The sequence below is a fragment of the Sturnira hondurensis genome, unplaced genomic scaffold, assembly GCF_014824575.4.
Source record: "Sturnira hondurensis isolate 20B ecotype Veracruz unplaced genomic scaffold, ASM1482457v3 Scaffold0018310, whole genome shotgun sequence".
Taxonomy (NCBI): domain Eukaryota; kingdom Metazoa; phylum Chordata; class Mammalia; order Chiroptera; family Phyllostomidae; genus Sturnira; species Sturnira hondurensis.
In genome coordinates this window covers 62685-67854 of record NW_028090941.1, presented here as the reverse complement: position 1 = coordinate 67854, position 5170 = coordinate 62685, and positions in this window count along the sequence as shown.

Below are 5170 nucleotides of genomic sequence, written 5' to 3'. Positions count from 1 at the left end.
CCTCATGCCCCAGGGGACCAAGAAAAACAAGACTGGTGGCTCTTAGTGTCTTCTGCTTAATCTCGTTTTCCCATTGGATAGACAGCTTGGCCCTCGCTCATCACTTCTGGAGTATGACCTGTACACAGGGAGCACGGATGTTTGGGGCTATGTCCCCACTGCCACAGAAGTCCCTGACCCAGCAGCTGGCTCCAGGAACCACTGATCTAGAAGTACCTGCCAACATGACTGGAAGAGTCAACATAAGGTGATTAAATCCATCACACTGCAAATACTTTGGTGTGTTCCCTTGTTTGTTAACAATTGTTAGAGAACATTAGTGGCCATGATGGCTTGGAGTGCCCATCAGACCACACTTCCAAGTGCAAATCCTACTCAGGGCTTCTGTCTCTTTCCCACCTCGGTACCTCAGTACAGCAGTATCCATGTGTGCCCAACAGGCACAGAATGGGGGCGAGGGAGGGGAAGAAAACCAAAGCTGACATAAATCAGGAAGAAATCAAATTAAAATGCATGGGACAAAGTTTGTATGTTATGGTCAGGGATTTTGTACATTCTTCCTGAAATGGTTGATCCTGGGGAAACACAAGGCCACACAGAGCAGACAGGGGTCCATAAACACTTCCACGAAGACTTTAAAATATACCCAATCTACTGGGTTCAGTTGTATGTACTGGGAGGGTCAGTCTGAATTCTATAGTCTGCCACTCATTTCTACACACAGAATTATGTGATCAAACAAAAATACATGAACAAATGCCGTTTCAAGAAGTAACACCACCTGCCTTTTCATTCCACATACTTGTGGCAGACGAGAAAAGGAGAAAATACACAGAGAACATGACGACTCTTGGCAAGGGAATACTGACCACCCCTGTGCTGATTAGCCCTGCAAATATTTCCCTGGAGCCTGAGTCTGTCCTCTAAGTGCCAACTCCTGTACATGTACAGGAGTCTAGCAGGTATTTCTGTGCAGATACCCAAGGAAGAGCCACTAAAACCCAAAACTCAATTGTGATCAATAACTTCCCTTTGCTCATTCTTCCAATTTCCCCTATCACGATGTTCGGGGGATGGTAGTGATCACAATCACCCCAATGTGATACGATCATTCTTTGTTGCCATAGCTCCAAGGCCTGTGTCACTCTGCCCAGGCTTGTCCGTCTGGTGAAACCTACTCCTCATTCGAGTTTCCTCTCACAGGTTGTTTCCTCTTTGAAGCCCTTCCTGGTGTCACTGACAGATGGGCCAGGCTGACAGCTCTGCTTGAAGGGCACATGGCATGACACGTGGTTATAGTATTTGTCTTCTTCCTGTTGTTCTCCCCACTGGGCTTTGTTATTTCCCTGAAAGAAGGAACCGTGTTCTGTTGTTTTCTGTTTTCCAGTGTTTGATAAAGTACAAAAACAAGGGGTTGATTTGTAAAATCAACCTGTCTTTCTCTATGCACCTGCCATACAGATAGATACATAAATAGGTAGATAAGGAATGGAAATCAGAAATAATATTCCATTCCACACGGCATGGTGACAGCCGAGTTGCTGTGGGTGGTTGGCTGAGGTGGAAGAAAACGGGCAAGGCTGGGTACTGAGCACAACAAACCCCACCACCTGGTGAGTAAGCAGGGCTGGGGACCCGTTTATGTGAAGACAGGAGGTGGCTGGGCTCCACTGTGTCTAAGCTGCTGGCACAGAGGTACAGGGCTGTCTGGTCTGTCTGGATCAATGGCACAGTGAGAGGAAAGGTCGCCTTCTCCAGAGAGGCCTGGTAGCCTTCAGCCAGGTCTCCCTTCTCAACGTCCTTTTCTACTCGGGAAAGGAGATCAGCCTCAGCCCATGACCTGGGTCATGTCGGTACCAATGCATGGAATTATGGCCTAAGTCCTGTTCACACTGCAGGGTCACATCTTGACCTTCCTTTCTGGACAGGTATTTTGGGGTCTGAGTGATTCCACCACCCACTGTGCCTATGGAAGAAAGAGGAAGGTTCTGGAAACATGGCCCAGGAGGGTGCCTCTAATACTGTTACGGGAAAAAGCTTAGTTAGACATGGAGTGTGGCACCTTCTGAACAGGAATTTGCTTCCTGAACCCAGGACTCACCTGCTCCCAGGAGACAAAGGGCCATGCAGCAGAGCACCTGGCTGCCCATCGTGGAAAGGGGGTCCCCTTGTAGTTATATAGGCACTTGCTGGAAGACAAATGAGGAAAGAGACTTAGCTCTGGGGATCCCCTCTTTGTGTGTGTGCAGAATGTACAAAGGCTAGAAAGACAGTGGGAAGAGACCCTCGAAGTACTCAAATCAGGCTGCCTAATTTTTCAGATGAGGAGACAGAGTGTAGGAGACCTGGATTATTTATGCCCCATCCCCTTTTGCCTACCTCTGGCCTGAGTGGCTGGCACTCAGCAGAGTCTCACTGTGATTGGCCTCTTGGCTGTTTCCTTCCTAGTAAAGGTTAAGTCTGATTTTGAAGCAGCCTGTAGACACGTGGGTCACACGAGAAGGTAGAATTCATCTTTAGTCCCATTCCTGCATGGATACCACTCTGCTGAAATCCATCCTGCATTCACGCCAGAGCCCCGTTTTATTCCAGAACCTTCTTCCTGGCTGGTTTTAGGTTTGTCATTTTTAGTCTCTTAGATTTTTCCCTCCCTCCTTTCTTCAGTGCCTGAACTAGATTTCCATCTAAGTATTCAGTGGGTTTCTTTGCATATAGTCTTGGTTTCTTACACAAGTGTGTCTTTTGTTTCATCTCTATTGTGATTCCAAAGAATTTTTTTTCTCTCCCTGCTTTTGCCCTTTATGTTCATAGTTTTTCAATTTTTGTTTAAGGTGGTTATCTTCAACCGCTTTCTTGAATATATTTGTTTGAAGTGTAGACACTGGAATGTGTGTTCTTCCTCCATCCAATGGGCTTTATGTTCCTTTTGTTCATTTCCATACTGTTCAGATGCCTACAATATACACAGTTTGAGGGAATCATTTTCCAATTTTCTAGCCAGGTAAATGCCTCAGCAAGTTTTCTTTTTATGGGGTAGAGGTGGATTGTGAGTTTGCTACTTTTTTTGTATATGAAGCACAAACTTTGAGTAACACAGAAGACGGTTTATAGGTTTATATTCTCTCTCTCTCCCCTCTCTCCCCTCTCTCCCCACACAGAGATAGCTCCCTGGGAGGAGCTGTGGTTTCCTCTCGCCACACCCCCTTCCCCAGGGCTCCCCAGGCTGGGTGCTGGGAAGAGGGGCAGAGGTTCTTGCCTAGGCCTCTGATCTCTGCCCAGCACTGTGTCACCAGCAGCACACAAGTAGACACCGCTGTGTTCAGGGCGCACACTGGCCACCATCAGAGCTGAGAAAGTCAGGTTTGGGTGGCTGATGGGAAACCTTTCCTTGGGGAAACCTTGCTGGTGTGTGGCAGGCGAGCCCATGTTGGAAGTCACCATCAGGACGAGGCCCTGATTTGGGAACTGCTGACACCAGGACACAATTAAGGCCTGAATGTCCTTTGCATGGTACTGGATTGTCACCGGAGTACCACTTGCACAGATGACCCTGCTTGGACTCTGAGAGACGAGAGCACTGAGCCCACAGCCTGCAGGGAGAAAGGAGAGAACCATGAAGGAGGTCAGCAGGACTAGTCCCAGCTGACCACAGTCAGGAAATTCAGGGCCTCACCCCCTACCCCCTCCCCTTTTCCTCCAGCCCCCAGAGTCCTGTTTGTTGGTGAAATCTTCCTGTCAGAGGCCCTGNTTGAAGCCCTTCCTGGTGTCACTGACAGAATTGGCCAGGCTGACAGCTCTGATTGAAGGGCACATGGCATGACACGTGGTTATAGTATTTGTCTTCTTCCTGTTGTTCTCCCCACTGGGCTTTGCTATTTTCCTGAAAGAAGGAACCGTGTTCTGTTGTTTTCTGTTTTCCAGTGTTTCGTAAAGTACAAAAACAAGGGGTTGATTTGTAAAACCAACCTGTCTTTCTCTACCCACCTGCCATACAGAAAGATACATAAATAGGTAGATAAGGAATGGAAATCAGAAATAATATTCCATTCCACACGCCATGGTGACAGCCTAGTTGCTGTGGGTGGTTGGCTGAGGTGGAAGAAAATGGGCAAGGCTGGGTACTGAGCACAACAAAGCCCCGCCACCTGGTGAGTAAGCAGGGCTGGGGACCCGTTTATGTGCAGACAGGAGGCGGCTGGGCTTAACTGTGTCTAAGCTGCTGGCACAGAGGTACAGAGCTGTCTGGTCCTTCAGGGTTGATTGCATGGTGAGAAGAAAGGTCGCCTTCTTTTCCCGCAAGGCCTGGTAGCCTTCAGCCAGGTCTCCTTTCTCAACATCCTTTTCTACTCAGGAGAAGTAGATCAGCCTCAGCCCGTGACCTGGGTCCTGTTGGTACCAGTACATGTAGTCGTGTCCCAAGTCCTGTTCACACTGCAGAGTCACATCTTGACCTTTATGTCTGGACAGGTATTTTGGGGTCTGAGAGATTCCACCACCCACTGTGCCTATGAAAGAAAGAGGAAGATTCTGGAAACACCGCCCAAGACGGTGCCTCTACTGCTGTTATGGGAAAAAGCTTAGTTAGACATGGAGTGTGGCACCTTCTGAACAGGAATTTGCTTCCTGAACCCAGGACTCACCTGCTCCCAGGAGACAAAGGGCCATGCAGCAGAGCACCTGGCTGCCCATCGTGGAAAGGGGGTCCCCTTGTAGTTATATAGGCACTTGAAGGAGGATAAATAAGGAAAGAGACATAGATCTGGGGATCCCCTCTGTGGGTGTGCAGAATGTGCAGAAGGCTAGAAAGGCAGTGGGAAGAGACCCTCGAGGTACTCAAATCATGCTGCCTAATTTTTCAGATGAGGAGACAGAGTGTAGGACACCTGGATTATTTATGCCCCATCCCCTTGTGCCTCCCTCTGGCCTGAGTGGCTGCCACTCAGCAGAGTCTCACTGTGATTGGCCTGTTGGCTGTTTCCTTCCTAGTTAAGGTTAAGTCTGATTTTGAAGCAGCCTGTAGACACGTGGGTCACACGAGAAGGTAGAATTCATCTTTAGTCCCATCCCTGCATGGATACCACTCTGCTGAAATTCATCCTGCATTCACGCCAGAGCCCCGTTTTATTCCAGAACCTTCTTCCTGGTTGGTTTTACGTTTGTCATTTTTAGT